Source organism: Lissotriton helveticus, chromosome 1_1, assembly GCF_964261635.1.
Source record: "Lissotriton helveticus chromosome 1_1, aLisHel1.1, whole genome shotgun sequence".
Classification (NCBI taxonomy): Eukaryota; Metazoa; Chordata; class Amphibia; order Caudata; family Salamandridae; genus Lissotriton; species Lissotriton helveticus.
Window position 1 is genome coordinate 1,792,153,129 of NC_136057.1, and position 27,784 is coordinate 1,792,180,912.

Here is a 27,784-nt window from a genome sequence, read left to right on the forward strand (position 1 = left end):
CATTATGTTTTGAGTGGAAAAATGTGCTGTATCCATGTTGCGTTTTGGGTTGTTTCCTGTTGCCTGCACTAGGCCTACCCACGCTGGTGACGAACCATTTTTATAAAAAGACATGTGGGAGCCTTCCAAATGTAAGTCAGTGTGTAAGAAAGAAGAAATATCCTCTGAATCATATGTTCTTATGGGTACCCACAAATTCAGAGATGTACAAATAAAGACTGCTCCTAAATTTCATATCTTGTGCCCATTGCAATAATACATAGGTTAGTTATCTTGATATCTATTTTTAACTCTACATATATGAAAACCATTGTATGGTGAAGCTCAGTTGTTGGCTCTGGGTACCTCGATTTCTTGGAGAACCTACAAACCCTATATAACCCCACTACCAAAACGGTCTATCAAACGTAGTGGTACATTGCTTTTGTAAATCGCCAATCGTGATAACAAGTTACAGATGAAAACGTTGTCACAAATGGCGTTTTTTTACCCCTGCGGTTTTTTACACCTGCTAAATTTGGAATTTTGCCAAGTTTCAGAAATACATAGCTTTCCTGGTTAACTCATGGGTTTTACACCGTTTTCCACCACAAACTGAAAGTAGATGGAAAACACAAAAAATAGGATAAATCTTTGAAAAAACTCCATGTTCCTAAAAGCTGGGAAGATGGTGATCTTATCACAGCAAACCGTTTGCTGGTGCCATTTTTATGAAAAAACACACACTTTTATCCAGAGCACTTTTTCTATTTTTCCCCCCAAAAATCTAAATGTAGCTATATTTTGACTATTTTCTTGATCCCCTCCAGGGGAATCCACATACCCAGAGTACCTTTAGAAAACCCAAGATGATGGAAAAAAGGACACAAATTTGAGGGATAACTTATGTGGACAGAAAGTTATGGCGGCCTAAACACGAAGTACTACAAATAGCCAAAAAAAAGGCTCAGCACGGAGGCCCAAAGGCCCAGCTGCTAAGAGGTTAATGCCAAATTGTTTGTTTTCATTTTCACTTTAAACATTCCCTTTCTGATTTTGATTACTTAAATTATCAACCAGGTCATATGTGCAACTGTAAACACATTGTAAATTGCATTCTTCTTAGATTTACTGTTTAAGTATGAAAGGGGAAACAATACTGACCATAGGTAATTTTACTAATGTTTGTACTTTAAAATTCCAGTCAAGCCTGCATAAAACCAGCTATGTGTAAACCCTCTGTGTGGGACATAACACCATCCAAATGTTTGAATATGGAGCTGCAGGATATAGGCCTTGAGGCACAGGTCTATTTTATAGAGATTGGATACATTGGGTGGAGGCTAGGGATGTTGGTGTGAGTGTTGGACAGCTACCCTACTAAGCAAAACACATGAGATACCAAAGTGCAGCAGATGCAGTGGCATGGGGGCCCAGAGGGGGCCACTGAACCCTGATTATTGCAGTATTTCACAATTCAAACCGGGGAGCCATTTTAAATCTTCTACTAGGGCCAATGCCACGCTGGCTATGCTACTGACAGATACTGGAGATGAAGACTCTTGGAAGTAAGGCCTTTTAAGCTTTTTAGGTCGAGCCTTGGCAGCGCATGCACTGCTCTGCGAGCAATGCTGTATTGAAGTATGTATTTGATGTTCCACCCACTCTCTGCCCATATTTGTCATTGGCTTGTGTCATTGTCCTTCATGAATGCTGTCTTCTGATTCGTTAGTAGGTTTGTTAGTCCCTCCTTAGTACTGCCATGTCTTCATTTGTAACCTCCCAGGAGGACTGGCCTTTTTATTTCGGTTGTTACATGGTACGTCTTCTTCAGTCTGTAAGCACTATTTTCTTTAGGGTCTCTTACTGTAGGAGGGCAGGAGGGTCTCTCGTGCGCAGTTGTGACCACCGGCTTGTTTATTTAACTCTTAACAAACAGGGAGCTCTTCAGGTGCCATGGGAGACAGAAAAGGGCAACTCAGCGATGCCTTCAAGCATTTGGAATGCAACAGGTCTCGCATTTGAGAGAGTTTAAGCTATTGGAATTGTAAATGACAATGCCTTTTATTTCAGTTTTAAAAACCAAAACATAAATAAAAGGCATTGTTATTTACAATGCCAATAGCTCAAACTCACGTAAATGCGAGACCTATTGCATTGCAAATACTTGTTTTTTTTAAAGTTTAATATTATGGCCACACACTAACTTCTTCCTCAACTACTGCAGGTCTTGTGACGTGAGAATACAGTGCACATTTCTCAGGACGGAAGTGGGGTCGGCACTCTGGTGTGGTGGTATAGGCTGGACCCTGATGGAGCCAGATTATTTCCAGTCGCGCAACATAAAATGATGGGGCCCCCTTTCAGGGTGTTATCAGAGGCCCCTGAGCCTCCATGATCTCACACATATTCATTGGTTTTGGAATAAATGGGGCCCCCTAACAGTTGTGGGGGGCCCTTGCACCGCAGGGGCTGCAGAGGCCTGGGTTACATCCCATATCATTTTATTCTAAGCTAAAACCAGCATGGAAATATACAGCATTAAGGTGCTCTGGGACACAGCTCTCAAATCTAAACTTGAAGGTTAGCAATGAAAAGTTTGAAACACCGTCATATCTAGAACAGACAAGTTTTAATCTGCTTACTTGGACTCCGGTTGGTGGAAATGCACAGATTATTTAATGTAGTACATGTGGTCACTATTTCTCTGTAATTGTATATTGGAATGGTTGCTTGAATCTGGAAGTAGGAGAGAAGCTCATGCTTAGGGGCATAGGGTTTGATGTTATGTTATAAAGACTTTTGTAACGCGCTCTGTTACTAGCAAGTATCCTGGCGCGGAGTTGATGTAGGCCAATCTGTGCGCCAGTTACAGGTCTGGTGCTTGTAGTGATAAACTGCTTTTGGCTCTATTCCACAGTCAGTATTCACTGCGAAGTTTTGCGTAGTTGCACTAATAGACTATAAAGGAGAGATTAACACAATGTGAGCTACTATGAATCTTGATGGCTGGGTGCTATGCTGCCTGCAACCAGCTTGTAGTCTGTCTGTGATTAAAGGGGGTATCTTGCTGAAGGGCTCAATTGGAAAGTATGAATAAAGGCAATTCGGAGTTTCTCTCTGAAGGTAGATTGTGGTTACTCTGAGTTTACTAACTTCTTCTGGATGCTTAAGGTTTTATCCCAAGGATTTATTTCTGCAAGGCTTCCCTTTTCGAGCCTCTGTTTTGCCACCAGTCCTTGTAGATTTCTCTTATGTTAACCTACTCTTGTTTACCTTCCCTACTCTTTTACTCAGTTGTCTGTGGTGGTAGAAATGTGGTTTTAGCACTTCTACGTTAAGTGACGTTCCAAAACTCCTGTGCAAGGGGTAGGAGGATTGCAGCCTAGAGATTTGGTGATTTCAGTTCCCAATTCTAGCAGTTTTGTCTAGGCCACATTCCATTTAGGAAGCTTTCTCCCACATTAAACTGAAGGTACCAGAAAGCATTCTCCTGTACGTAGGATGACAACTTCCCTCCATGTAATCAAGGACATTGGTACCAGTCTTACACTTTAAATTCACAGATCATAGGTATTCGGTGTTTGTCTAGTTATTTTGATAGAATCAAATTAAGACTATAAAACACAAAATGCATCCATCTTTTTACCACTACCCACTCCAGAACCCTAAAATCACCCATAAATATCTTTACCACTGCCCACCCCTAAACCCTAAAATTAGCCTTAGCTCAATTTACCACTACCCTACCCTCTAAATGCCTTGTATACACACAGACTATTGTTTATATCATGGTGCTTGCTTGGAAGAAGATATTATGTTATCTAGGACTTGTAGGCTACCGCCAGAAGCAACAAAAATTGGTGCCGCCGGAATACACCCGTGGCCATCCAGATAAAAATTCCTGGGCCTGAGCTTCCCAGTGGAGCTTCTGCACTCAATCAGTAAAAGAAGAATAAATGAAGAGCAGGAACTCTCCCACATTTCTTCAACCCTTACAAATAGGTAAGCGGAAAGAACAACCTCTTATCTACTCATCAAACCCACAACCTCTAATGGGGTTGGTCAAGATCCAGCTACAGCTCGCCAGGCATCTCAGATCCATGCATTCACTTTCTGGAGGCTCACTCCTTCACTCTTGAAGTGCACCGCAAACTGCCCGTACCCAGCACAGAAGCATAGCTGTCAAGTTTTCTATGTGCTTCTTTGTGACATTTTCAAGTGTTCAGTGTGTGACTCTTGAATGTTTTTGTGCAACACTTCATCACATGTGGAATAAGGCATTTCTGGACATGCAATGAGAATTTTTAGACGTGTATCTATTTTTTTGTCTAATTTCGGGGTCTAGAGCAAGTCTTAAAATTGTCATAAAGCTTCTTTAGTTCTCATATAACGTCACAGACCTGCTTTCAATTTCAGATCTTTATGAAAGTACAGATGATGGTGGGGGTCCCAGCTGCTTCTGACAGCACTCTGTACCCATAAGCCTGCTCTTTGACTGCAGGTTGATCGATGCATGCTTGTACCTGTGTAGCATTCCTCCCTACATGGATGCCTCATTGCTAAAGAGTTCTGCCTGCTTGCTTCCAGGAAGTCATATTTGGTAGAAATGAACTGTCTAAGCAAGCAGAGCAAAGGCTTAGTGGCAGACTCTCTACTCAGTTGTCAGTAGAATAAATGATGCTCTGCACAAACTCCAGCAGCAGACACAAAGCCTTCGTGCCAGTTGGGATCAAAGTAACTGGCAGACCGGCGAAAGCTCAGTAACATATGGTCTGCACAGACCACAGTGGTAGGCTACAGTGTTCAGGAAATCGTCTGGTGCAAGTGTTCCAGCTGAAATAATGGTGTGTCAGACTGATGCAACTTACCAACTGTGCCATGACAATCATGATTTCCAAAGAAGCAAAAAGGAGAGGGCTACACCCACTGCTGTACCCTACAAACATGTGACCTCTTCGATCCCAAATATGATCAGTGGTCGAAGTTGGGGGGAAAAGTAGGGGGACTGTGGGGGGGGAGATCAGAGGGCGGGAATAACCCAAGGATTGGATCAGTGAGCAGAGGTGTGGGCAGAATGTGTAAACATCCCAATTATTAGTATCTGTTTGGCATTTCACTGCCCAGTTTAACCCGTTGACCGCGGTGCAAATTCCACCGCGGTGTGGGCATTTTAATCAGGGGGCGGGGATCAGACGGCCCCTGGCCGTCCTCCACACACGCCCACCATCACGTGGGACAGCCGGGGGTTGTCCGCAGCACCAAAGGGCTAATTCAACCAATGGATACACATGATTATTTACGGTTATTTACGGTTATAATAACGGTTATTGATATTAAAATACATTCACAAAGTGGGATATGCTTCTAATCCCAGACTGTCCCAAATATGATAAAATGTGGAAGCACAAGCCATTTGTCTCCGAGCCATGGAGTTTCTGTCATCAGCACTTCTCCCTTTATGCACAACAGCAGTTCAAACATGAATGGCAAAATATCCTAGTTAGCATATATTTTCTATATAATTATTGCTCTGCCATATTTGCCTCATAATGCAAGATCTGATGCATGATCTGACCATTTAAACAAATAAATTGTTTGTAGCTCAAAAGTTAATAAAAAATTAGACTTGTGTTGCTGCGGAGTGGATGACCTATTGCAAAGGTTGACTGATCACCTTTCTCACTGCTGCATTTGTATGTTACACTGGTACTAATAAGGCAAAATCTTTCCAGAGACTGTTAGCATGTGTACACATGTCAAAATAATAACATATCAGAAAATATACTGCATTTCGCTGCAGCCTTTTTTTTAATGAATAATTTAGTCAACACGGCAGCATAATTTTGTCCTCCTTTGCTGCATAATTAATTCCAGTGGCCCCACAACAGGCAGCACATGTTAAAAGTGCTTGTGACTGAAGCAGAGAGACTGTGAAGTTTGCGAACCTAGTTTGGTCTGCGTGCAAATCCTGCATTGCCAATTCCTGGTGAGTTGCAGCTACAACTGCTGAAACTAGGCCGATTGAGGTTCCTTTAGGTGAGGCAGACTGGCCTCAAGGGCAAGGCCGGCCTTAGCACTGATGGCGCCCTGTGCATTAATGTTTGTTAGTGCCCTCCAATGACCACCTCTGCCATGGATTCCCTCACTACCACCCTTTAATAGTGCCTTTCAAGTCTCCATAACCACAATCTCTCTCAGATGCATTTAATTTGATTTACAGCGCAACTCATGCCATTGTAGGGTGTCAGAGCACTTTACCTCACACACATAACACAGAGACAATCAATATTTGTGTAAATCACTGTATAGAAAATTTTACATAAGACTAAGGACTACAAAGTGTAGGAGTCACATGACAACCATACTAGTAGGCCGTATAGTTTAATAGTGATTGGTCTAGAGAAACACAAACGCAGAATTTAAAACGTAATACCACGTAATACCATGGTTGGGGGTCTCTTTAATAATCAGAATTGATTTCTGTCCAAAAGAACACTTTTTGCAACATTGGGATAATCAAAGAATGGGGGGGGGGGGGAAACATAACGCTATAATTTATAGCTTGCAGTTTGTATGTGGCTCTTAGATGACAGTTAATAGCTCACTGTTCTATGTTAGGATTTTAACTTATAAACTCCAAGTAACAAACGAATCTCTCTGACAAAAGCAGTAGCCCACTGCCCTGTTTACATTATGTGCGCTCTGTGATCTGCATGGTACATGTTCTTTGCAGCAGGCACATTAACCCTCTGCGTTACCTTTCATGAGTCAGAACTTCCACTAAACAAAATCTGATCTCTCTCTAGGAAGAACATTAACCACCATCATCATGACATTTTTATTGTTGCCTAAAATTGCTGGAGGCCAGGAAGGAACATAATGCCTCCACCCAAAGTCAGCACCAGGTGCAGTCACACCGGTTACACCACCCTAGAGCTGGCCCTTCTCAAGGGTCCTGTGACCTCAGTGACAGAGTCACTATTGTTCTAGGGTGTGCTGCTTCATAGGTCTGCCCGCAAGACTGGAGGTGAACTTCAGTATGGATTTAGATGGACAAGCCTTGAAGGTTAACCTACACTTGTCATGATAGGGCCCACCTGCTGGTGCTAAGACACCAGGGCTTCTAAGGTCTTGCGAAGCCCTCTAAGGTCTCGCATGGGGTTGTGCACTCTCAACAGAGTGGTCTTGTGGACTGGTTATTAAGGCTGAACCTGGTTCCCCAGTTCCAAATTCAGCAGCTTTATCCATAGTACCACATCCTCTCACCCACTGAACACCATACTGCCCCACTGAGAAAGCCTCACAATGCCTTCAACTACAACCCAATTGTTGCCGGCTATAAACACCTGGCTGCGGCTCAATTTAAATTATGCACTAGGCAAGAGCAATATGCGGCCTACAAAAGTAACAGAATCCTGGAAAAAACAAACACGCACAGGGAATGCAAAATTTAGCAAACCATGTGAAATGTAAGCAGGATCATCATGGTTACCTTATCGCTTTTACACTCACTATTCAGAAATAAGTAAGTGTTTTTCCCTGAAAGGTTAAGGACATGACTACAGGGCACTGCATGGCCCCATTTCAATGTCTATTGCTTATACACTTACAAAACGTAAGCAGTATGGTAAAAAGGCCACATCCCTGGACGCAGAGCCGCAGTACACATTTTGTTTCCCAATCCACACATTGCAGTACCTCCAGGATTGGTGCATTAGTTGCAAGCCCCGGGAAAACAAAGATAAGAAAACACAAGCATTTGCAATGCAATAGGTCTCGCATTAGGAAAGTTTGAGCTATTGGTATTGTAAATGACAAATTTTGTATTTATGTGTTGGTTTTGAAAATAGCTAAATTAATAGCTTTGTCATTTACCATGCCAATAGTTAACTTTCGCAAATGGAACACCTATAGCATTTTTAATGCAATATGTGTTGTATTTACGTGACTTCGATGTATTGATATTACAAATAACATTTTTTTTATTAATAATTAATACTTAAATAAAAGTTATTGTAATTTATAATGGCAATAGCTTAAACTTTTGTAAATAACTTTTGTGAAAATTGTGTTCAGTGTATTTTATTGTGACGAAAATTCAAGAACAGAAGTGAAATATTAACATATTTTTGTGACATTTGTAATAAAGCTTGAAACATTGAGAGAACATATTTGAACCAGTTGTTGTTGAATGGTTGCACAGATTGATGCTGTGGTGGCGCCGAGTGATGTTGTGGTGGCGCCGAGTGATGCTGTGGCGTTCAGTTTTGCTGTGGTAGCGCATAGTGATGTTGTGGTGCCCCTGAGTGATGCGGTGGTGGTGCTGAGTGATGCGATGGTGATGCGATAGATAGATAGATAGAGTGAGGGCGATAGATAGAGGGAGGGAGGGCGATAGATAGATGGAGGGAGGGGGGGATAGATAGAGGGAGGGGGGCGATAGATAGAGGGAGGGGGATTGAGGGAGGGAGGGCGATAGATAGAGGGAAGGAGAGCGATAGATAGAGGGAGGGAGGGCGATAGAGCGAGAGCGATAGATAGATAGATAGATAGATAGATAGAGCGAGGGCGATAGATAGATAGAGGTGTAGAGAGAGAGGTTGAGAGAGGGGTGTAGAGAGAGAGAGAGGAGTGTAGTGGGGGTATAGAGAGGGGGGCAGAGAGAGGGGGCAGAGAGAGGGGGGTAGAGAGAGGGGGGTAGAGAGAGGAGGGTAGAGAGAAGGGGCTGGGAGAGGGGGGAAGAGAGAGAGGGGTGTAGAGAGAGAGGGGTGTAGAGAGAGAGGGGTGTAGAGAGAGAGGGCTGTAGAGAGAGAGGGGTGTAGCGAGAGTTTGTTTATCCTATTCCCTGCTGCTGTTCCTTCTGTTATCGAATTACAACAATCCATTACTCAGTGAAATGATTTATTCCTCAGACTGACCTTTTGCATGAAGTGGTTTAAAGAGTCTAAGTTTCTGGTGTATGATATACGATTTCACACAATTGTTCTGCGTTACGCAATTCTACATTGAGCTAAAAAGTACTCAATTCGTAAAAAAATATAGTCACATCTCGAATCTGCTCCCATTAGAATAATTAAAGAAAAAAAAAGATATTTTTGTTGAATGATTACAATACTGTTTTGCTTAGACAACTCACCCTTTGAAAAAAAGCATTGAATGTTGATCATTGCTTTTATTTACCCGTGAGAAAGTGTCATACGTCTGGGAGAAGAATATCACTTCTATGCACACCGAAACAATAGAAATATCACACATAAACAATCTGAAAATGTGGGTGCTATGAAGTTCAGACAGGACTTTTCCTATTAGAGCAGGGTCAAGACTGATTTTCATGTGGCTGGGTCCAAACTGAGGTGGCATGGCAGGCAGAAGAACGATCCAAACCATTATTCTTTCACCTGCCATGCCACCCTGCCTACCCTGAGCGATTGCCAGTGGTTACTAGACTTACTGCAAGCATTATTCTTATTAAAATAGGCATTGAATATTAAAATAGTATATAAAGTTAAACAACCGTAAGTATTTAGTAATCGGATGTAAACGGGTGCTAGGCTCAGGTACCAACACACCACTAAGGTGTATGGTGGGAAGTAAGTGGTCTGGCCTAAGCAATGTCCTAGCAGATTCTTAAGTGTGTATTTTTTTAACATTGTACAAAAAAATCTACGCAAGCTTATTGTGCTCTCGGACATAGCAGAATTGAATTTATAATAGCTTTAATTTACCCTTTTATAATAGCTTTTATGTACCCTTTTATCGTGTGATATATTTACTTGCGTTGATTTGTTTTGTCGTCCTCCGTGGGAGGACAATATCAAAACGTAATAAAAATCAATTCCATTCAACTGCTACTCTAAAGCAAAAGCATTACATATAAATAGCCTGACCTTAACATGGTCGCTGCTAGTGACCGGACCGGTTACTAGTTTTAAAAATGGTTATATAGAGAACAAGAAAGATTCACAAAAAAATTATTTGTATGTAAGAAATAAAAAAAGTGTAGCACAATATTATCCAAAAGGCATTTTTCAAATTGGCACCGTTTGGGATCTAGGAGGGCCTTGAACAAGGGGACAGAGGTGAGCACCAGAGGAGTTGTAAATAAGAGCATGGAGAAATCAGATTAACTGACGAGAAAAAACACAGCAAGTGAAATAGCGTAGGGACGGCTCAGGATCGGGGGCGGAGTGATGCCAAAGGGTGTGGTGAAGGATGGGGGTGGGCGGGGAGCGTAGGGACAGCTTAGGATCGGGGCCTGAGGAGTGATGCCAAAGGGTGTGAAGGATGGGGGTGGGCGGGGAGCGTAGGGATGTCTCAGCATTGGGGCCGGAGTGATGCCAAAGGGTGGGAAGGATGGGGGTGGGCGGGGAGCTTAGGGACGGCTCAGGATCGGGGCCGGAGTGATGCCAAAGTTTGTGAAGGATGGGGGTGGGTGGGGAGCGTAGGGACAGCTCAGGATTAGGGTCGGAGTGATGGCAAAGGGTGTGAAGGATGGGGGTGCGCGGGGAGCGTAGGGACGGCTCAGAAATGGGGCCGGAGTGATGGAAAAGGGTGTGAAGGATGGGGGTGGGCGGGGAGCGAAGGGACGGCTCAGGATCGGGGCCGTAGTGGTGCCAAAGTGTGTGAAGGATGGGGTGGGCGGGGAGAAATGCGCAAATGGAATACCCCTGTACACATTTTTTTTTAAATCTGGTACAAACAGTGGGAAAAGAGTTAGTGAAACTGGGTTGGTGAAATATAGCTGCAGGGTGGAAATTAAAACGGAGACGGTGGGACCAAGGATGCAGACAGCGTAAGATTACGGGGCAGAAAAGTGGACTGTAGACTGAAAACATCTTCAAATTAAGACAAGCATTGGCTGCGCAGCTGTGAAAGTCTGCGCGGCCCGCGAATGTGAAAGTGATCGCGATCACAAGCATCTGGTGAGTCAGGGGGCGGGTGAGTGGGAGGCATTCCTTTGTAGTCTGAAGTGGTGCGAGGCACAAATGGTGTAAAGGTTGTGTGCGAGCGGATTCTTTCCAAGTAGGATGGGGGGGCGGGGGAGCAGGGGAGCGAGCGAGTGGGAGGGAACGAGCATATGAGCACTCGATTTTTCAGTTTTATCCTCAGTTCAAGTAATGCAAATGAGGGTTCTTAATCTAGATTAATTGAGAAAACACCTGAAGGCAGGACAATCCAGGGAACGTGGGCACAACTCTGGAAGTCCCTTAGACCTCGCCCGTGAAGCCAACGTGAACTGGATACATTTAAAAGAAATCGGAAGACAGAAGCTGTATCTGTTTACCAGAAACCACAGTGATCACCCACCCCTCCCTCAAAGGACACGGTCCCAGAAAGTTCACACCATTCTCCTTTGTGGCCAATCAAAGAAGATTGAACCTTTGGTTTCTCTTCCTTTATTGACAGACTCTGCAACTCACTGAAAGAAGTGTATTACGATGGAACTACAAACAACCAAATCCCAGCATTGCAAGTGGACTACATGTCACAATACAGCCCTATATAAACAAGTAAAGCGTATTATGTAGTTTTCTTCTGTCTATGCAAGCTCATTGCACACAGAAGTCCCTTTGGAAAACAAGCTCTTGGCACTGCTGTGGGGGTGGGGGTGGGGGCAGGGTGGGGGCGGGGCGGGAGCGCATTGCGTGGGCGTGCGGCTTCTTTCCAAGTCGGATGGGGGGGAGCGGGGAGCAGGGGAGCGAGCAAGTGGGGAAGCGAGCGAGCGAGTGGGAGGGAACGAGGCATTCCTGCACACAGAAGTCCCTTTGGAAAACAAGCTCTTGGCATTGCTGTGGGGGGGCGGGAGCGCATTGCGTGTGCAATGGCTTCTTTCCAAGTCGGATGGGGGGGTAGGGGAGCGAGCGAGTGGGAGGGAACGAGGCATTCCAGTGAAGTCCAATCAAAGAAGATTGAACCTTTGGTTTCACTTCCCTTATTGACAGACTCTGCAACTCATTGAAAGAAGTGTATTAAGATGGAACTACAAACAACCAAATCCCAGCATTGCAAGTGGACATGTCACAAGACAGCCCTATATAAACAAGTAAAGCGTATTATGTAGTTTTCTTCTGTCTATGCAAGCTCATTGCACACAGAAGTTCCTTTGAAAAACAAGCTCTTGGCATTGCTGTGGGGGGGGGCGGGGCGGGAGCGCATTGCATGTGCGAGCGGCTTCTTTCCAAGTCGGATGGGAGGGGGGCGGGGGAGCAGGGAGCGAGCGAGTGGGGTGAGCGAGCGAGTGGGAAGGAACGAGGCATTCCATTGAATTCTGGTGCGAGGCTGATGGATTTGACGTGCACGCGCGTCTCACACGACTGGTTCACATGAACTGCACGTAATCCGCGCTTGGTCAAGAGTTTGTTTCACCTACTATATACTCGCCTATTAATCCCTGCGGGATAGAATAGTTGAGACCTAAAAAATAGCGCTTCACTGGCAAACTCTGTAAAAGTGGCGCTAATGTGTTTGGGTGTGAATAAAATCAATCTAGCCAGTTTACTACCACTCAGTCATACTTTATTTAGTTTACTACAACCAGTCTTTATTTAGTTATTTTTCATATTTTTAACCTGTTATTACTGATGATGCACTCTGGAATTAAAATGTCAGAAAAATACGACACTTCCTGCAAAAGTGTTTTTCTTTTTTGGATCCATTTCACAGGGGAGCAAATAAAAGAAAGGAGAGGAAAGAGAGTGAAGTCACCGTTTTTTAAAGAGAAGAACTGCTAGACAGAAAGAGAGGGAAGAAGGGAAGAAGGAAAGAGTGGGGGGCAGCTGAAGCGGCAGAGCAGAAGTGGACACGGTCTTTGTCTTCTCTGGGCAAGAAGGAAAAGACAGTCCTGCTACTTCTCTGCCGCCCCGCCCGTCACAAACACCGAGTTTCATTTATATGCAATGGCGATTTCTTCCGTCCTGGGATGCATTTTCAAAATGAAAAGGTAGGGAATCCTTGGAATTAAAGAAGTAGGGGCACACTGTGCCCTGCCGATCCCGCCCACTTTGACCACTGGGTATGATAAATGGCAGCATCAGTCAAGTACAGCACTATCACGGTCAGCGCTCAAAACTTTTAAAGAAGCAGTGCAAATGACTCCAGAGGTCATCTGGAAGAGCTCTGAAATGCTTGACAAACGATTTCAGTGTGGTAATGCTGGGCTAGTAAGGCATTTGCATTGGTGTGACCCCTGGGTGCCACTTGGCAGGGTTATACAACAGTCTTAGAGGTGCAGCAATAGAAGCCCATGCCCAGCAGGGAGCCCATACCTACACTCCTGGTCTTAGTCATGGGACAGGAAAAATATATACGGATAACTATGGATAGCAATACTATTAAAGACGCTCATTAGTGTAAATGTAAATGTAAACGTACTTGAGCTTGTAAAGCGCACTGCTACCCGTCCGTAGGTCTCCTGGCGCTGTATAACTCTAGGGAACCCATCTTGGCTTTCCCTGTGGGATGGTCCCTGCTGGGAGTCCCCAAGGTGGAGCCAGGCATCCCCAGAGTTGATGGGGCCGTTGTGGAGATTAGGCAAGCTAATGCCCAGAGTTGCCGAGTGGAACCCCTGATTAGAGTATGCACCGAAGCGAGAATTATCGAGTCCGCTGACCCAAGTCCACGACCCTGCCGCATTGGGAATTGAATCCTGGTCCCAGGCCGACTTCTGCTCCCGGGTTTGCCGCCTCTAACCAGTGAGCCACACTACTCCATGTGTAGGCAGGCTTACTGTCTGACTACCACTACTTCCTGATTTTCTTTTCCTGTCAGGAGGTGGGATCCACCTCATTAGTAATGACTGGGATGAGGACAACTGAATAATGAAATTATTTTGAGTAATCTGGAGTTGAATCACTGCGGTCAATAACCTGTTAGGTGAATGGAAGCAAATCAAGACTAGTTTAGTTTTAGTTTAAATGTATTGTATAGTTAGTTAAAACCTTTACAAAAGCATATCTCATTAAAAAAAGAAAAAAAGAGCACAAGAAACTTTTCAAAATCAAAATCATAAAATGAACCATCTAAACCCCAAAAAGATTAGTTAAGCTTAAGTAGAATAAGTTAGAATCCTCAATATAAATAAAGATAATTTAAGAATTGACATGGGGAACGTATGATAACGTGTTACAATTGACCTCTAGACTCCAAAGGGGAAGGTGTACAGTCTGCAGGACAGGGTTGAGTGTCAGTGTTAACTGGGCGCGAATAGCAGCCAAGCAGCCTCAGTGGCTTCAGGTGTAGGATTCCACATAGTGATAGTATTTAGGCAAAGCGCAGCGCGAACATGGACACTGGTAGGTCCCAGAGTTGCTTCCGATGAATTGAGTAGCTACTGTGCAATGCAATGCCCTAAGCAGCTCAGGCTGGTGACTGGAGGTAGCGCATGTTGCACCAGCAGCCGTGTAGTGTCTATGAAAGCGTTTAGATGTTTGTCAGCAACTATAACGTGTTGAAGCAAGTTTAGGGCCCTGACCCCAGGTCGTCGGTAGCACGAGTGTAAGAAGTGTGGGGGCTGCAGGGGATATATCCCTCTCAGATTTTGTAGTGGGGGTGACACGGGGGACAAGGGTGGGGGGACGAGAGGACAAAATAATTTTCCCTCTTACTTCTGTCAGTCACAGTGCCATTGGCACATCAAAGCACTTTCTACAATGGTCCTGCGCTTCACCTGTGACCTTCCCTTTTGTTGTGCTGCAAACCTACAGAAACTTTTTCTCATCCCACCCTCGCCACTACGGCTGCCTGCTATCTGCATTTCCAGGACAAAGGAAGAGTGGTGGTTTGTTGATTGCGGTCTCTACACAGGCCCGTCCCTACCTTAATTTGACTGTTTCACACTGAGCCATAGGCTAACGTTTTGTTGAAATATTTATTTTGAGCAGTTCAAACTCGCCCCGGACCATAAGAACAATTAATATCAGACATAGTCTAAGCACACATCTTGCGTTACAATGTGTTTCAGATGTGTTGGTCTGTCCTAATATTTACACAAAATAAAAAATTTAATACAACAATTTTTTCTTATTTCTTTTACAGCGCTGCTCAACCCAATCCAGGGTGTCGGAGCGCTTTACATCACACATACACACTATATATTGACAATAAATCAAGTGTGGAACTCAATTTATAGGATGTGTTACATAAGATAGTGAGAGTTGCAAGATGTAGGAGTCGCATGTCCTCTACTTCCTAGTTGACTATATTAAAAGGATTACAATTTATGAACTGCAAGTAACTAAAGAATCTGTGTTAAAAGCAATAACCCACTTACTCATCTACATAAAATAAAAATCGATCATCTGTGTATCACATGATGTGCTTTGAAAGAGCTATGCTACTTTGATTCAAAACTAGGACTAGACAAAACACCTGTCTCCCCAGCAAGTGCATTTGCCTCCAGGGTTATCTTATCATGTGATTATTTCCTGGGATTTACTGGGTACATAAAGATCTATGCAGTAGGTTCCTTAACCCCATAAGATATTTTAAAATGTAGACTTTGCAACCAATTAAGCAGAACAGATATACTGTCATGTTTCTCCTTGTTGCCAATTTCTCTCTGGCAGGGGTTTAATAAATAAATGTATACGTGGAGGCCTAGATCTTGCACCAGCGGTTGCATCACTTTTTTGGCACAACCCAGACGCAAAATCTCATTTGTTAACCCCTTCAGTGCTAATGACAAGGGTAACTCGTCATGGAGTTTCCATTGATTTCAATGGAAATTACATTGAAGTGGTACCAGATGCTTAGCATCCAAGTGGTTAAATATTGTAATGTGCTCAAATGTACTCATGATAGACCTGCTTAACTTATGTGAGGTCTTAGAATCTGATGTCATTTTTTGTGATATCCCTTCCTGAGGTCATGGGTTGTGATGTCACATGCGATGTCATGTGCTGTGATGTCACTTACATACTACCTAACTTGGTTAGTGCCAAGAAGTATAATGAGAGAACTGGTGTTGGTGGTTTTGTAGGTTAGTTATCAAATGTAAATGTTATCCTTGCCTTATTAAGAGGCAAGTATAACTCGACTGGGATTAATAATGTGATTGAATTTCAGGTATAAAGACATTCGTCTAATTTAGCATGTAGGACAGTTTTTAGTGGCAAGAGGCAGGCTTGTGAGACGCCCACAAGGACAGGGTGGCCGAAGTCAAGTCACAACAGTATTTTAGTAGAAAAGAGACAAGAATGGCTAAATCTTTTCAGGGCCCAGGGGTAATAATTTACAACTTTAAAGATTTTGTTTATACAGAGGAGTCAAATATGACGATGAGCAATAAAACTGCGGGTGAGATTGATGGGAAGTCAACAGTGCCTATGAGTGTATGGCATGGTTCTCCAACCTTTTTTTGTAATAAGAGATACTTATTTTCAATGAAAATCTTCCTGAGCTACTAATATTACTAGAGCTGTAAGGGTAACTACGTGAGACAAGGTTACTTTAGTGGCCACCACAAGCAAGATTATCCAGCAGTGATCACCTCAATGCATCAGGCATGGTTGCCAGCAGTTATATAAAAAAAATGCTTTGTCATGCCTCTACATGGGTAACACATAGCCATTGCTTCAATGCCATTTGCCGCAAGTTAATATGAGTTACAAGTGCTAATACAGTTTGATTTTTATTACTGAAATATCCCCTTTAAATAAATATTGGAAATGTAACCATTATTTCCCAAACATAAACTTACTAGTTCTGAAAAAATACCCATTTTCATCTCAAATACAAGCTTTTCAGTTTTAATATACATATATTGATTCAACCAAGCAAAAGCTTCTAATTTACTTCACTATGCTGCACTTAGGAGAGCTACTTACAAGTAGCTGGAGAGCTACCAGTAGCTCATGAGGTACTCGTTGAAGAAGCTTTGTCTAGGGGCTTTAGCATTTCATTGTCCACAAATAAATTCCTAGCTGGCATGCTGATCTATTGCTCACCGGGCCTGCAGGGGAATTCTGCCTTCCCTGGGCGAGTTCCTTTCAAAGTATATGTTGAAATACTTAAATTTATCGGTTCTAGGGGACCTTAATATACTTGTGGGCGCATCTTCCGACCCGTATGGTCAACTTCGTTTGGAGCATATGCCATCTTAGGATATGTCACAGTTTGTGACTCAGCCCACTCACATCGCGGGTCACACCTTTGATACCATTTTTTCTAATTCTCAAGTTTCAGAACGCGAAAATAGTCCCCAGACTTGGTCCTAATTGGGCCGCTGTCTCTTCTATGGAATTTAGTCTTGCCTTGAGTAAGCACTTCCACTTATGACGGAGGACATGGAAGTCGATGCCAGTCAGTCGACTCCTTGCTTACACAGGTGGTTAACCACATCCTACCTATTCAACACAGAGATGTTAATTCCTCAGGAAAAAGACAGTTAACCCCTTGGGTTAGTGAGGAACTTAAAGTGCTTTGTAAGAACAGTAAGAAAATGGAAAGGGAATGGAGGCGTCATTTCCTTTGTAATGACAAGGCTTTAAATATCTACCATAGTGCAATTAAGAAAGCTCAGTCTGACTATTTTACAGATCAGATTGACATGTCTTAAAACAAGTTTGGGGAGATATTTAAAATTGTCAAACAGTGTAAGCACCCAGAAGCCTTGTTTCAGTCTTTAAAACCTTTTCTTAATTTATGTACTCAATTGTCCAACTTCTTTGACACTAAAATCCAAATCACAGTGGATGCTTTATATCTCACGGACACTGCCTCGATGAGGATGAGTGACCACACTGCACTGCAAGTAGAAATAGTGCCCTCTCGTGGCCAATTGCTACATAAATTTGCCTTGATTTCACTTGAGGAGTCTGCTCAGGCCTTGAGTTCCTGCAAATTAGGGTCACCAGATGACCCCTGTCCTCCACACATTCTTTCAGCCAACTGTAGAGCCAACAACTCTGTTCTAAACCAGCTTATGAATCAGTCAGTTAATTTGCCACAGTGCCCAGCGGTTGGAAGAAGGCCAAGATGATTCCTTTTTTAAACAAACCCTCGGCAGACCAGACCAATCTTGCCAATGTCTGTCCCATTTCTCTGCTGCCATCCTTTACCAAGAATTTTGAAAAACTCATTAACAAGCAGCTCTTTGCTTTTTGAGAAAAATGTGCTTCTTTCCCTAACGCAGTGGGGCTTCCATCCGGGTTTCAGCACCAAGACCAAACTGTTAGAGGTCTCTGATAGAGTTAGGCTAGTAGTAGACAAGGGAAGCAGGTGGCACTGATCCTCCTTGATCTGTCCGCAGCTTTTGACATGGTCTCGCATTCAACACACCTGCAGCACCTCGAAGCCATAGGTATCTGCGGTTCTGCTTTGGTATGGCTCCGTTCCTTTTTTACAGACAGGTCCCCGTCAGTCTGGATGGTCCATTTTGCCTTTGATCCTAAACCGTTGGGTTATGGGGTCCCTAAGGGGTCTGCACTAAGCCCCACATTGTTTTCAATGTGTATATGACCCCTTTGGCACCCTTCATTGAATCCTTTGGCGTACAACAATATATTATGCAGATGATACCTAACTGCTCCTCCCCCTTGACAGAAATTCACCGAATGCACTGCGTAACTTCCAGACATTCTTGACTTCTGTGTTTCTGAGGATGTGCGATAGTGGCCTCCAATAGAATACTCACAAGACAGAAATTCTGCTCTTTGGGGCCCCTCTGCACAGCTGGGACAATGACCATTGGCCCAAGAATGTCACTTGCCACCTCCCACGGTAGTATGCAGTCTGTGGTAAAATTCAATACTATTGCTTCTTTCGCCCCCCCACCCCCATCCCACCACCACAACCAGGTGGGGCAGGGGTGGACGCCTGCTTTGGCCTGCTAAAAACATTAAAGTTCCTCTAACTCCTCCCCTTCCCGCATGAGAAAATAGTGATCTAGGCCTTGATCACCTCAATGCTCGATTATGCTAAATCTCTTTACTGGGGCCTACCTGCCTGTCTTCTGAAGAGATTACAGCTGGTGCAGAATTCTCTGCCACGCTTCTACTATGCCTTGCCAAGGGAGCCCACATTCAGCCAGGACTAAAGGAACTGCACTGGTTCCCTATAAAAGAATGTGTGAGGTTCAAAGGTTTGGGTCTGGCACACAGAACTTTTCACCACAAAGGCCCTCTGGATTTATCAACAGATTCACACCTTATCAACCAGCCCGGTCTCATCAGTCATCCAACTCCTTGCTGGTAGAAATTCCTCATTTCAGACGAAAAAAGCAGAGCGGTAGCTCCATTTCTTATCGGGCTGCTAGGAAGTGAAATGTTCTCCCAGGTCAGCTCCCTGCTTCTAGGGACATTCTGACCTTTAAGCGGCTTCTTAAGACCTGGCTCTTTGGTTCTGCATTTTAGTACCTTTGTTATTTAGGGATCAGACTTTCTGATTAGCTCCGGGATGCTCTATTGAGTAGCTGTTGCACTTTACAAATCTTGTGTAATTGCGTCAGCAGGTTAGGGTTGAAAGATTTTTTGTCCTTGTAGAAGCACAGGATGAATTATTTTTTGGGGGATTTAGAATAAAGAAGTTCTTTAAATGTTGTAAATGTTTACAAGTACAGAATGAGCATGTCCAGTGGTGAAGACGTGTTAAGATAGATTACACTTGCTTATCCGTCTGGGTCGCATTATGCCTCCACCTACTTCCGTTTGTCCTGTTTTGACAGTTAATATAAGATGTTACAATATGATATTTGCTTTGATTATTGTATTGAACTACAAATATGAGTTACTGTCCTTCTTTTTCATGAAATAAATGAATGCATTTTTGGATCAGTAATTATGTTTTTATACCTAGGAACTTGAAAATTTGTTTGTCTTGAAGAAGGCGCTGGCCGCCGAAACGCACGTCGACAACATATTTTACATTTAACTCAAGAACTGATACCATGTTTTTATGAAATTGTGATTGTTGTGTTTTATTTGTTTTCATTGTATTGTATTTATGCATTTGTAATTCTTTACATGCTTTTTAAATTTAAAAACAATTGTTTTTGTAGATTTTTAAGAATTCTGTTTAATTAAAATAAACTGTCTTTTCTACGGAAGTGGGTTGTTGCGTCCTATTACTATAATGTGGGCAAGTTTTGTCTGTTGCCGCCTGGGTTGATACCTACACATTAAGATAGATTACAGTGTCATCTAGGTATTGTTGGATGGAAACATCTCTTTCTACAAGTTACATAACTTAATGAGAATGGGCCCTTTAATGCAAACACGTAAAATGAGACCCCACTCCAACAGATAGCTATCCCAAACTCTCAGCAACCCTTGCTACTCTTTAACCTTCCTCATAATTTTCCACACAAATCTAACACAGGAGGTGACAGCAGTTACATATCTTTACTTAAGATTAGATATATTAGATGTCACTATCAGCACATCACTTCGTCTTTGCTATTAGTGTTCATGATAGCTCAAGTTAGCCCAAAACCATAATAAATGCAAACCCCATTATTAAAACATAATGTTACATTCCTTGAACACAGTCCAAACAGAATACCCCACCATAGAATGTATATGTTATGTTTCTAGAATCCTATATGAATGCATGTCTGCATAGGTTTACACTATCCAAAGGAGAGTAGTAGGGCTCTTTTTTGTCCAGTGATAACAGTGACCCTGTAATGCAAAAAAGTTCTCATTTTCCACAGTGATACTGTAAAATTCACATGTGCCAATGTCATTAACCTTTTGTGGTTTTCTTCAATGCGTTTTCTTTGTGTAGGTGAAACGACCCGTTTTACACCAGCATTCAATTATCTGCACACTTTAGAAGTCATAGGTTTGTTTAAAAACAAAACATTGTGTGACAGCTTCTCCTAAGACAAACTCATATTTTAGTTGCTAGCTTCCAAGACAACTGAAGTCATTTCCCTTGACACTTCTGAGAGTTTCCCTTACTCGCTGCTGTTTGTGTCTGAATAATGCTGTGTTTAACAAGAGGAAAAGACAAGGACTTCACTACAGCCAGTCTAAGGGCGAAAATTCTTATTCTAATTCTGGCTCCCCCTCCACATCACTCAACGTAGTGTGATCCTGAACACATCGTTCAGTCTAACTTAGCGTAAGGTACAGCTAAACTCTTAGAAAGTGGCTACTAAGAGGCGCATATAAAGTGTCTTTTAGCCCCCCCTTACTTACTATTAGTTGGCTTCGTTGTTGCCCTTTTTTTCTTCGTTATCATTGATAGCTGCATCTCTATGTATGCCGGCTTCACTTCATCTCCATGTTTTTGTTTTCTTCCCTGAAGCATGACCCAAATACTGGTTCTCAATGTCTTCTTATCCCAGCTTCCGGTACAAACAATTTTCCTGTACTGCAAAGCTGGTCAAAGGGCAAATACAATGTTTTCTATTCCTGCTGCTGGATCCCCCAATTCACACTTCCCAAAAGTTGCAGGTTTATATAAATATATGTGGTATTTACTCATAGTAAATTCTATTACATTATTTGTTGCACAAGGCACAAATCATCAGCCTAAGTGCAGCACACAGTTCTACAAAGAGGTGGTTAAATACACGAGGCCATCAAGTATCGCAGCCACAAATGGGAAGTTTTTTGGTTGTATCTATAATAAACTATTCCTCTATCTCATATCTCAGTCTGCCTTCGATCTCGTGCCTAGAAAGAAGCTGTGGGAGGTGCTTGATCAGCTTGGGTGTCCATCATACCTTCTTAATGTGCTAGTGAGGTTACATTCAGATAACTATGCACAGGTTAGATGCGGCAAATTCGGGGAACTTTCCTCACGTTTCCCTGTTAGAAAGGGGGTCAGACAGAGCTGCGTTCTGGCCCCCACACTATTTTGTCTTTATATTAATGGGCTCATTGCTTTTTTAAATAACATTAAAGATACGGATGCACCGAAACTGGCCACTGGGAAAATACCTGCGTTAATGTTCGCAGACGATACTCTGCTATTGCCAAGTCACCACTAGGCATACAACGCATCCTGGATGGGTTTGCCCAGTTTTATAATATGAGAGGTCTGGAGATAAATTTATCCAAGACCAAATTCATGGTCTTTAACCCTCGAAAGACCACGCGTCCAAACCCCTCCCTAAATGGCATTCTCCTAGAGAAAGTAAGGACATTTGATTATCTGGGGATAACATTGTCCGAACAATTTGGGTGGGGTCCCCAGATTATTAAAGTACGGCTCAGGCTCACTCAGACATCCGGGGGATAATGAAAATGCTCAGATCATCCACTTTTAAGCCAGTTGCCCCTTTGGTGGAGATATACAAGGCTCAAGCAAGAGGGGCCACCTTGTATGGGGTAGAGCTTTGGGGGCATAATTCCACCACAGAACTTATGAAGCTAGAAAATATTTTTATGCGACAACTCATAGGTCTACCACGCAGCACCCCACTGGTTCCCCTCCGCATGGACTTGGGTATGAGGCCAATTGATCAAGAGATCGCCTTCAGGCCCTTGATATATTGTAAGAGGTTATGGGCAACTCCTGAGTTGAGTGCATTCAAAGAAGAGCTAAAAGAACTGCTCCCCAGACTCATTCCCAGTAAAACCCCATGGTTGGCCCACATTAGAAGCCTTGCCAATCAGATTGGGAGACCGGATCTCTGGCTATCTCCTGAGCTATCTTGTCCAATGATATCTAGGGCGGAACTTGTGAAACAGCTCAGGCATTCTAATCTGCTGCTATTACAGGAGAGCACCAAAGAGGGCAGGTTGACCAGGGAGTTTCTACAAATAAAGGAGATGTACATAAAGGAACCCTTTCTGGACGTAATCCAGCCACCTATGGCGAGGAAATTGTATGCACAATTTAGATGGGGGAACTTACCTTTGGCAGAGTACACCAGTGAGCTAAAAAACGGTGATGGATCAAGCCCTGATCTTTTGACTGGGTATGAGTGTTCTGTTTAATTCAGATGCTCTGTCCATCACCACCCCCTTTTCTGAATCATCTTGTTGTAAACAAATGGCTGAAACCGAGCTGCATGTCCTATTTTTTTGTCCGGCATATGTGTTAACCCGCAAATGCTGGGTAACTCAATTATGTAATAATCTAGGTTTTACCCGCTGTGCAGCGGCTTTTAGAGTTTTAAAATATGATACCGAACCTTTAGCATAGTTAACCAGAAACTCCTCCAACGATCAATGTTTTCAATTCAACCAGTTCAAGAGCATCTTCACTTAACCCCTTCCGTGCTCATGACGAGCTTAGCTCGTCATGAGGTATACATGTACATGTACATGTACATGTACATGTACAGGAATTTATATAGCGCAAATCACCAAGCGGTCTCTAAGCGCTTGCTTAGGGAACCCGTCCTGGTATTCCCCTGTGAGATAACCCCAGCAGGGTATCCGCAAGGTGAAAGCCAGGCATCCCACCGCGAGGGGCCGTTGTGGAGATTAAGCAAGCTATTGCCCAGAGTCGCAGAGTGTGAACCCGTGAATCGAGTAGGCACCGGAGCGAGAATTGTCGAGTCCATGGACATTTTAGGACTCAAGACCCCGCCGAGCCGGGAATTGAACCCTGGTCCCGGGCTGACCTCTGCTTCCAGGTCTGCCTCCTCTAACCAGTGAGCCACACTTCTCCACCTCTAGGGTGCTCATGACGAGCTGAGCTCGTCATGACCACACCCATTTACATTAAGGTCCAGCACAGGAGAAGAATCTGCCAAGCAGCCAAGGTGAAAAGCTTCTCCAAGCAATCAAAATATGCATCTCTAACTCCTGTAAACTTTGGGCAAATATTGTCCTCAAAGAGGCCAGTCACCAATAATCCTCCCCTTCACGCCCCAATATTGTTAAAGTTATCACACATCATGTGTGTTTTTCCTCTGAGCTTCTTAACATAAAAGCAGATATACCAACCATACATATGCTTCACAGAAATGTTGTCCGTATCAGAGCTACCAAACCAGGCCACTCCTTTTCTTGGTAGCAAAAACTATTCCCCAAAGATTACTTCACTGTTAATAATCAACTCCCCAAATGACACTTGTAAATAAATCATCATAGTCTTGAGCAAGGCCTCCACGCCTTCAATCATTGTTTCAATTAAATGGTCAATATTTTGGCTTGAATAATCCTTGCATGAGGCATATTTGCTAGTTTTTAGCATTTTATAGTTTTTGTGAACCTCCCATATATCAAAAAATGTGTAATTTAGTGCATCCTGCACACTACTCATTTGTGACCTTCCACTCACTGTATTCAGTTGCAAGCTTCACACACAAACACTATGCTTCTGGGGTTCATCACTAATATCTCATACCTGAGCTTTGCCCACACACACCTCACTCTGCATATCTCACTACACCTATTTTCCGTGAGCATCTCATATGTGTCTCGCACAGCAGCCTTTTTTTCTTCATTGGTAAGTATCTCTCTTCCACACAAACACTTTACATCTCATTTTTGTGAGCAGCCCACACAAGGCTAATTTTTATTGCAAAAATAACTCATAGGGCTTCTTATATTTTTTAACAAGATGATGCGGTTTGATTGCACTCTACACGCATATCATCCATCTGCAATAACGCTTCTCATAGACTAGACAACAAACCTTTCTGTAATGTGTTGTATACTTTGCGATGCATCAAGGGTTTCTCCACCCTCCAGCCACAGAAATGCGATCAACTTCCAGATTTCGATAAACTATTCTTACTCTCCTTCTTGCGCCCTGCTAAACCAGACGCTTCCAAAAGGGATGGGATCAGACTGACTTCAATACTCAAACAGACACACAGAATTCTATACCATACTATTAGACCTGCCAGCCTTAGGGTGGACTCCCCCCAAACTTTTTGCCTGCTTACCACCTCTTTTTGCTGAATCTTTTTGTTGGCTGTAGGACTCTGAGCACTTTACAACTGATGACCAGTCCTACAGTGCATGTGTTTCTCCCCTAAAACATGGCGACATTGGTGTGTACCCAATTGTCATATTTAGTTTACCTGCAAAACCCTTGTAAAGTGGACCTAGGGCCTGTAAATTAAATGCAACTAGTGGGTATGCAGCACTGATTGTGCTACCCACACAAGTAGCCCTTTAGCCACTACAAAACCTGTGTGCGTAGTTTTACTGTCATGTAGACTTGCCATTAAAAACCCCTTGCCAAGACTTAAACTTCCCTTTTATTACACATAAGTCACCCCTAAGGTAGGCCCTAGGTAGCTCATAGGCCAGAGGGCTGTGTTACTAAGAGGTAGGACATGTACTTTGAAGTTATGTCCTTGTAGCGAAAAAGACCTACATTTGTTTTCCACTACTGTGAGGCCTACACCTCACATAGATTAACATTGGGAATCCCTTAATAAACTCTTTTACGCTGTAATTGCTTATTAGAAAGGAGTATCTGTATCATGTTTTATATCTTTGGAATGGCGATGATAAATCCACTTTACTGGTAAGGTTGGATTTCACATTACTGTTTTAGATATGCCACTTTTAGAAAGTAGATATGTTGTAGTGTAGGCTGGGCCTTGTTGCGCACATTGTTAAGTTAGCATAGGCTTATTAGAAGTTTAAAAGCCATTTTACCTTTTTGCCGCTTTTGCACACAACACTGCATATAACTGTTGTTGTAAGTTAGGCTGTGTGAAATGCTTCACATGAGAATAGCTTGTTTTCAGCATCCCTAGACTTACATCGTGACTCTAGTCTGCACACTGAGTTCTAAAGCCTCCAAGGTCACCATAACAAAGTAGCTGTTGTTCGGGCTGATCGGCTCACGTTTTCAGCCATAACACAAATGCAGCTGCAGCCAACGTGATTCTGGCACCTTTAATATCACACTGTAAGCATGATTTCGGACACTTGGAAGAAGCCGGTTTTTCCAGAGAGACAGAGAGCTTTTGCAGATCCTGATGTGATCGATTTCTGCTGATTCTAGAGGTATGGGGTCCCCGGTACAAGCCTAAGAGACCTTCTATATTTTATAAAACATAGTTCCTAGCTAGGGAGGGTGTTATCCTAGGTACTATAAGACCTATTTTCACCATCATTGTAATATGTTTTCCCCCTTTGTGTTTTATGGAATTGTAACAATTCTAATCATATTATTTCTAATCATATGTCTGCTTATGTTAGCAAAGATACTGCATCTTAGAGCACGTCTTTAACCTTACCCGTGTCTTTTTTTACTCCTGTTGTGGACTGGTATGAGAGTATAACGAAAGAGTGTTCTTGCTTCCCACCATTCCTGAGTATAACCTAAGTTGCATGTTCTGGGTTGTCTAATCATTGGTTGCTTTGCTATAGGACGAAGAGCTAATATGACACTGATGCTAGCTGGTTAGGGTTTCTAGGCACTAAGGTGGGTTTTTTGGTACACCACAATTCACTGAGGTCCTGGGTCTCTGTGCACATTTCTGTGTAGGAGCAGAATCCCTGCAACAATGTAGCTGCTCTTACTGCTCTGTGTGCCTGCAGCCTGTCTCCAATACACTCCAATATTAGTCCATTTACATTTTGAGGTTTACGAACGTTGTGAAGAGCATTTAGTTTATTCTTCCTTTTTTTGTCCCACCTTTGTTTGCTTGTGCATGAAGATGTAAGATTTAAAAGCCTTTTTTCACATTTGATCTGATTACTTTGTGAATGTAAATAACAATTAAAGCATACTTGCAAACTGTAACTACATTAGGGTGACCAGGCATCCAGGATTTGCCCGGACTGTCCCTGTTTTTCAACAGTTGTCTTGGCAGATTTCTGTAAAATTGGCTCATGTCCCTGTGTTTTGAGAGGGTAAATAGTGAAAGGCACTTTTTTGGGCGTTCCAAAGCAGGCTAGTAAGCAGCTGTAATGAGTAAGCAATTAACAGGTGGGATGCGGAGTTTAAAAATAAAATGTTATCTATTTTCTTAGTGCCTCTTATGTGTTTCTATGAGGACTCGGCTATCATTCTTTACCACTTTATTAACCCCTCCGCTGCTTCAAACGTTCCACGCTGGTGCGGAACGTACGATTGAGCGGGCGTGGTCGGAACGTTCAACGGATGTGCGCAGCACTGCCGAGGTAGTGCACACGACGTCCATTGAACGTTCGCAGCACGGAAGGGATTAATGTAAATTGGTAGTCCTTCCTCATTTTTTGCAAAATTTCCCAGTGTTCGGGTTGCTCAATCTGGTCAACCTAGACTACATGCCTGCCTGTTTCAATGTTTCACTACGTCTTACTTTTGTTTGCTTTCGATACTTGCACAAGTGCCACCATTGCCTACGTAACGTTTGCTCTTGTGTTTGAGTGTCCTCCATTTATTGCAGTATTATACCTCTACTTGTACTTTGTACGCTTTTTGTAACCTGCACACATGTCACTTTTTCCTCCTGTAATGCACCGTTTGCTACCTCTTGTATTATGTTTGCTCACGATTGTCACTTTTGCCTCATGTAATGTAATGTTTGCTTCTGTAATTTGTTCACTTGTAATGTTCTCTTGTATCAGTTCTGTTCCTATTGTGAAGCGATCTGACACCTTCGGGTAAAGTCTGCGCTATATAAAAATGCATAAATAAATAAATAAATACCAAAGTATGCGATTGTATTCGTTTAACGGAGCGTACGGCTCTCAGACAATGGGCGATTTGTGTAGGTCACTGGCAGGCGCGCAACACCCATTGGAATCAAAGGGCTTCAGCCCCCCCCCGTCCCCCCGTCGTGTGTGGCAGCCCGGGCTCAGACAGCTCCCAGGCACACACACAGCCACACCCGAGCACTTCACAGGTCTTTAAAAGACCATGTGCATGTTAAAGAGGCTTTGTTGATGTTTCACCCCTTCTAAGAGCCCCTGCAGCGCCACTCTACCTACTGCTTAATGTTTCAGCCCCC

At 43.1% G+C, this 27,784-nt stretch overlaps 1 protein-coding gene across 2 annotated transcripts in view; it reads right to left on the bottom strand.

Moving 5' to 3' along the window:
* The window catches only part of SLC25A17 (solute carrier family 25 member 17), a 273,120-nt gene that overhangs the window by 244,459 nt on the left and 877 nt on the right, over window positions 1-27,784 (bottom strand). The gene's annotated exons all lie outside the window — the stretch shown is intronic.